Genomic DNA, 8,497 nt, shown 5'->3' on the forward strand with positions numbered 1-8,497 from the left:
CAAAAATATATATTATTTGTATTTATGTATAATTATAATTTAAAAAAATATAAAAAAGATGATTTTGTTTAAAGGAGAGTGTTTTAATGAAAGGTAAAAGTTTGAATCACTTTTCTAAGGTTTTCACACTTTTATAATATTATATAATATTTTATATATATATATATATATATATATATAGAAAGAGAGAGAGAGATTATATATAGATCATACTTAGATTATTTTCGGTATACTTTAAAACAATGGTATTTTACGTAAGTTGTACCACAATATTAATTGCTCACGTACTTGGCCGTTGTAGAATTTTCAACTAATTGACTTTCTTTTAAAGATTTAGTTAAGGTAATATTTTCATTAATTTAAAAGTGTAAAATTTAAGGTATATAAATAAAAAAAGGAAAGGTTTAATAACTAAATTTAAATGAATTTTAAGTTTTAAATATTAGAAAAACATTGAAAAGACAGTTTTGTCTATTGTAGAGTCTTTTAATGAAGGACAAAAAGTCTAAATCACTTTTCTAAGGGTCTTCACACTTTTAATATATTATAGATATAGATATACATTCACTATATATGATAAAGTAGACATTCACAATATATGGTAATATATTTATAACACTCCCCTTGAATGTCTAATTGATAGATAATATGCCTCGTTAAAACTTTATTGGAAAAAATACAGTGAGAAAAAAATATAGTGAAGGAAAAAAAGTATGCATCTCTAACAATATGCATATAGGTTGCCTCATTAAAAACCTTACAAGGAAATTAAACTCAGTGGGAAAAAACCTCGTAAGGGAAAAAGAGTGCAACGCATATTAACTCCTTCTAATGAGAACATACTTGAACCTTGGCATCCCGATCTTGTGCACCATCTTCTTGAAATTTGCAATTGGAGGAGACTCGATGAATAAATTAGGTACATTATCACTTGAATGAATCTGTTGCACGTTAATATCACCATTCATTTGTAGCTTATGTGTATAGAAAAGTTTTAACGAAATGTGTGTTGTTCTACCTCCTTGAGTCCTCCCTTAAGTTGTGTTGTGCATATTATATTATCCTTATAAAAATTATAAATACTTTATCATATTTTAAAACACGTCTTTCAAAAAATGATATGTATCGTGGACCTCGACCACACACACTCTTAGCTTGCTTCATGAATAACTATTATCTCAACATGGTTCGATGAAGTGGCTACAATAGATTGTTTTGTATATCTTCAAGATATGGTAGTATCCCCACATATAAACACATAACCTATTTGAGATCGAGCTTTATATGGGTCAGATAAGTATCCAATATCAGCATGACCAATAACATCAGTACTGCATTCTTTAAACTAAGCACATATGTTTGATCTCATTTCGATGTCTCCTAATAGGAGCAAAATTGAAAACTCTCCCAGAGTTTCAATAATTTTCAAGCTATAGGCTTATACAATATAAGGATTATAAATAAGTTTCTCAGAAACTTTTATATTCTTCAAACATTTTGAATCCTAAAAAGGTTTTCACATAAATTTTGTCAAGTGACAATATTCAACATTTTATGTATGGCATCTTCAAATGTTTGGACTATAAATCAAATAAGTTTTATGCTTACCAAGATGCATCCTTTCATGTTACTTGATAGACGTTTCTACGTCAGCATGCTTAAATAAACGTAGAATTCAAATCCTCGTGATCTTTCACAATATTACGTCAATATTGTATCAAAGATATTGATGATATATCATTTAATATTGATTCACAATGCGACATAACATTTTGAGATCTCATCACTTCATTATTTTCAGGTACCTGAACCTCTCACAAGGTTTCATGAAGTGTTAGGTCGTAGGCTCTTCAAGAGAACATTGCCTTCTTATTATGATCATTTGCTCCTTATTATTTTAAAAAAATATTTTATTTGGAACCGATTGGTCTACTACGCTTCATATATGCATAGACTTTTCCCTTTAGGAACACAAAATAGGAGCAATTGCAGCTTAAATATGAGATGCTTTCGGTATTTGACTTGAATTATCTTTTGAATGAGGATCTGATGATAATTCCTAACATATTTCATAGCCGTTTATAATCTCCCCCTTATGTAAGGAAAACTAACATTCATCCTACATATTCTTTGAGGAATCCATCTTTGTGCATCATGACATATTTATTAATTACCACACATCAAAACTATTAGATGGACAACGTGTGATTCCTGACTTAGAACCAACCTTGAAGGGAAATTAATCATAATCTATTGGTTTGATGCATACAATTACTTTTGTATATAATATTTCAAATTAGCTCATTAAGTTTTTGTTTTCATTAGCAATGGTTTAACTATTTATTGAAGGCATTTGATGCTAAACCATCATCATCAAGATGAATTATCTTAATTACACAATCTGAAAATTATTCTCTTAACTCAATTTCATTGAGCAAGCAACTTTATGAATGTCAAACTGCAGGTTGACAGTAAATATACAAGTGATCATCTTATATCGATGCATCTTAACAGATCACATGACGGGTGAACGGGTCCATATTCACCTTTTATACTTTTCAGAATTTAGGAAATCCAATGGTCCGTCCTCAATATTAATTGGTCCAACCAACTTATCATGAGAACAAGCAACATAAAAATCTCATGAAGAAATTTTGAATTCTTCAATATGTATTTAATACTTAATATGCACATCTTTGGGATATCGCAATCGTTCATGTCAACTTATGAACTTTTATACTAGTAAACTCCAAGTTTATCATGACATATACTTTTTTCTTTAGTAAATTTTAGATTTACTATGATATGAAAAAATTTCAGATTTATTTCTTGGAAAGTAGATTTCAGAATAACTCCTCTGAATTATTCTGCCTCTTTTAGAGGTGAGTTGTGATACTATCACAATCAATTGCATGTTTGCATTAATTAGGTTCTCATTCCCCAGGAATGAAATATATTTGTGCCTTAAGTCTATCAAATTATGATAGCTTAGAACCTCTCTCAAGATATTTCTACTTCAGGAGGTAATCGAGGCATACATATGATGTAGAGAATTTTTCTCTAACATATCTTATAATCATAATAAGCGTGTGAAAATATCATTATTTTTTATGATCATTATCATATTGTCCCTCCACACGTATATTTGTGCATTCAATCACTTATTTTCTTTCAGATATATTATGCAATGCTACCACATTCACTACAAAGAATGGAGCATATTCAATGGGACATGTCTCATAGCTTTTCACCAAATAACCATTATTTTGCCTTCGTCATCGTAATATCATCAATATGGTGCATTGAGATTCAAACTCAACGTCTTATCCATATAAAGACGTATTAGGCATAAATCAATGAGACTTGAATCCAACAGCTTATCATTATAGTGCATCAACTTCTAACTAATATCTTATGTTTTTTGTGCGATGAAATTTAAATTCACCTTTAATTCTTATCCTCGAGCCTTTTAAAATAATGCCACCTTTAGTGGTTACTGACCATCACCATATTTACTCATAATAAGTCATTGAAAATAGTTTTGACTTGTAAGTTATGGTACAATTTAGTAATTCTTCCATAAAAGGTACCCAATTATTACGTTGTGCAAACTTAAATTTTTTAATAAATTATCTTTTAGATAGTATCAATCATATTTAAATGGCCATTAATCAATACTAACTCATGACTTTTCTCCTCAATACAAAAATAATTCATCAACAATAGAGGTTAAAACAAAAATATAGAAAACACTCCAAAGTAGGCCTATCAAGTGGGCCGGGTCGCCGGCCCACTAAAACGACCCAACCCGGTTTGACCCGGCCTGAAAATCCCTAAGGATTTAGGGTTTCGGGTCCCGAGTCATTTTTTTTAAAATTTTGGGCCTTGTCCAGGCTCGCCAATTAATCGGCCCGGCCCAACCCGAAATGATTTTTTTTAAATTTTTTTTTTTGAATTTTGGGCCAAACTAGCCGTTGGCCCAACGGCTATATGGCCGTTTTTGGGTTCAAACGGCTAGTTTGGGCCATTTTATTAAATTTTTTTTTTTACTTTAAAAAATATTTTTTAATCCCAAAAAAAATTCTATAAATACCCTACAACTTCAAATCATTTTTCACACAATTTTTTACTATCTCAAATCTCAATTCTCAAATATTCAATATATTTAATTTCTTAAAGTGTTCACTTTAATTTTTGAATTTTTCATTTACAAAGTACGAGCGGAAGTTTCTAAAGTCGCAACCTTCGTATACTTCCAAAATTTGGTATTGTCGTTCCATCTCTTACATTTAATTTTTATTTATTGTATTAATTATTTAATATTTAATTTTATTATATTTGTGTATTTTAAAATTTTTTAGTTTAATTTAATTTATATTATGGATAAATTAAGAAACCTCGCTACTAAAGGTGTTAAAAATTTTTGTCCCAGAAGTGGTAGCGGTAGTAAAAAGCGAATTACTAGCGGTAGAGGTAGTTCAATTAGTAGATATACCCGTGTGCCTCCGACACCACTTAGTCAACCTTTCGAGGAAGAGGTAGGTGTACCTTTAGGTGTAGGTTCTCACGATATAGATTATGTAGAAGCTTGGGAAAATTACGGTATAGAAGAAAAAAATGAAGTAGATGCAGGTAATTTAGACGAAGATAATGAAAATATTACTGAGACACACGCAGTAGGAAATGCTAACATTAGATCTGAATCGGTTAATCTCCCTCCCCGTCCTCCCTGTGCCCCAAGATCTCGTAAAACAACTAGTGTTGCATGGCAATTTTTTGAACATATATCAAATATTGAGGTGCAATGCAATATTTGTCAACAAATATATAAGCATAGAAGTGGAGGCAAGCAAGGGGGTACGGGTACGTTAATGAGACATATAGCTGAAGCTCACAAAAGAGAGTTAAATATTGCACAAGGTGGTGGGGATGTTGGTGGGCCAGCACAAACTAGAATGGACCCAGCAACTAGTCACGTAGCGAAGAAGTATAATAAATTGAGGGACCGAAAAGAAATAGCTAAAATGGTAGTTGTGGGTTGTTTGCCTTTTAGTTTTCCTTCTTATGATGTCTTTATTCATTATATACAAACAATTTATAATCCTATGTTTAACGGTATTCCTAGAAGTACTTGTCGGGCTGATATTTTTAGACTTCATTCACAATATTGTTTTTATTATCAACATTGTTAAAAAATATTCAATGTAGATTGTCCCTAACTGCTGATCTTGGTCGTGTTGTAAATAAAAATAATTATTTAACCGTTACTTGTCACTGGATGGATAGTAATTTCGTGATGCGAAAATGTATTCTTTCTTTTTTATATGATGAAGATCGTAAACATACTGGACAATTTATTGCTGATTCTATTGTTAAAATTATCGAATATTATGGTATCAAAAATAAAATTTTATGTATTGCTTTTGATAATGTTTCTAACAACAAGACTGCTATAAAAAACTTAAAATCTACGCTATTTTCGTCGTTGCCTGAAATTTTTCATATTAAGTGTGCATGTCATATATATAATTTAATTGTAAAATATGGTCTTGACTTTTTTGAGCTTTATATTGAAAAAATTCGTCTTGCTGTTGGTTTTATTCAAGTAAATAATCGTAGATCGAGAATTAGAGAATTTAAAGTTAAATGTCAAGAAAATGAACTTACACCGATATTGATGCCTGAGGAAATTGATACTAGATGAAATTCTACGTATGATTTTTTAAAAACTTGTTATAAATATAGAATTCCTATTACATTAGCTTTTAACCAACATTGCGGTTCATTTGCTGATTCTGCTGATTGCATGCTACATGATTTTGATTGAGTTGTAATTAATGATCTTGTTAAGTTTTTAGAAAAATTTTATGTAGCTACGGTTGAATTTTCTGGTGCTTATTATCCCACTGTTTGTAATATTTTGGCATATATAGCCGATATTTCTAGTTTGCTCAAAGAATATAAAAATAAAGAAGGTATAAAGAAGCTGTTAGTGCCATGTTTACGAAATTTAAAAAATACTTTTTTCCGATTCCTCCTATTTACTTGGTTGGTGCTATGCTAAATCCTTGTATGAAAGATAATAATATGTGCCACTTTAGTACTCTTATTTATATTAACTTAGAAATATATACTAACCATGATTCTGAACAAGTTCAACCTGATTTGTGGACGGCTACGGCTGATGCAAAGGTTACATAGAAAAATTATATAATCACTATGCTGATTTATTTGATTTAGCCGTACCTACAAATATCACTCCAATTGTCGCTCCTCATCCTCCCGAGGAGCCATCATCTTCTAAAAGGCCGGCACATAGTGTTTTTCCTGATTCGTTTTTTGATTTAAATTGCTGGAACAGTGTTGATGAGAGAACTTACACATCAACTTATTGGGAAGTGATGAAATATTATCTTCGACCGGCACCAGAGGATCGCAGACGACGAATCAATACGTCGGATTGGTGGAGGAGTAATGAAACACGATATCCTATACTTTCAAGCTTAGCTAGAGATATCTTAAATGTTCCAATGTCAACCGTTGCATCAGAGAGCGCCTTTAGTCAGGGACGACAGTAGCTTGGAGACAACTGACACTTATTGGGAAGCAATGCAATGAATGTTCTAGTTTGCTTAGAGATTGGATTAGAGCGGAAAGAAGAAACCAAGGAATGGAACCGGAGCCGAGCGACGAGCTAAAACTTGAAGAAATTATGACTTCTCGGGAGAACTCAGTAGAATCAAGTCCAATGCATGGTTTTGCCCCCGTTGACTTCGACTATCCTATGTAAGTTCCCGTTAATATTAACATGAACGAGTTGGAAAAAATGATGCAAAATTTGTAGATTTTTCATTCATGTAAACTATAAATTTTAGATTATTTTGCAATCAATAAAATTCCCCAAATCATTCACTCCTTAGTCATTGCTTTTTATATATTTTTTCATTTAATGATTTAAAATTTTAAATTGAATTTCTAGTTTTCTACTTTATATTTAAAACTTACTATATATTATTAATTTATTATATTAAGTAGCATATGTTTTGTATATTTGTGTATATATCTTCTATAGAGGTGTATATTTAACGTATACATGTGTATATGTTTTATGAATTAGTATATATCTATATATATTGTAATGTATATATATATTGTAGTATATTTTATAAGTAGTGGTATATATACATTAAATGGTGCGTATACACATGTATATATCTTCTATAGAAGTGTATATTTAATGTATGCATGTGTATATGTTTTATGAATTAGTATATAAGTATATCTATATATATTGTAATGTATATATATTGTAGTATATTTTATAAGCAGTAGTATATACACATTGAATGGTGCGTATACACGTGTATATATCTTCTATAGAAGTGTATATTTAACATATACATGTGTATATATTTTATAAATTAGTATATAAGTATATCTATATATATTGTAATGTATATATACTGTAGTATATTTTATAAGTAGTAGTATATATACATTAAATGGTGCGTATACACGTGTATATATCTTCTATAGAAGTGTATATTTAACGTATACATGTGTATATGTTTTATGACTTAGTATATAAGTATATCTATATATATTGTAATGTATATATATTGTAGTATATTTTATAAGTAGTAGTATATATGCATTGAATGGTGCGTATACACGTGTATATATCTTCTATAAAAGTGTATATTTAACGTATACATGTGTATATATTTTATAAATTAGTATATAAGTATATCTATATATATATATCTATTGTAATGCATATATATTGTAGTATGTTTTATAAGTAGTAGTATATATACATTGAATGGTGAGTATACACATGTATATATCTTCTATAGAAGTATATATTTAACGTATACATGTGTATATATTTTATAAATTAGTATATAAGTATATCTATATATATTGTAATGTATTTATAATATAGTATATTTTATAAGTAGTAGTATATATACATTGAATGGTAAGTATACACGTGTTTATATCTTCTATAGAAGTGTATATTTAACGTATACATGTGTATATGTTTTATAAATTAGCATATAAGTATATCTATATATATTGTAATGTATATATATTGTAGTATATTTTATAAGTAGTAGTATATGTAAATTGAATGGTGCGTATATATGAGTAATTGTCTAATTGTGTATATATTTTTTAAATTCTAATGTAGTATATACTAATATGTATATTCTATTTATATTATTTAACGTATTTAGAATGTATATAGGTGGGTATATGTAATTTATATTGAAAGAAGGTTTTTTTTTTTAATATTTTTGACCGGGTTGAGTTAAGTGGGCCGGGTTCGGGTGAGTTTTAATTTTTTCATTGTTGGGCCCGGCCTGGCTAGAGCCAAACGCGGCCCTTAACCGACCCTTAACCCTATTAAAATAGAAGGGCCAGTTCCGGGTTGGACCGACCCGGACCGTTTGACATTCTTACTCCAAAGTAATATATAATTTCATAACCCGTC

The sequence above is a fragment of the Capsicum annuum genome, chromosome 12 (assembly GCF_002878395.1).
Source record: "Capsicum annuum cultivar UCD-10X-F1 chromosome 12, UCD10Xv1.1, whole genome shotgun sequence".
NCBI lineage: Eukaryota > Viridiplantae > Streptophyta > Magnoliopsida > Solanales > Solanaceae > Capsicum > Capsicum annuum.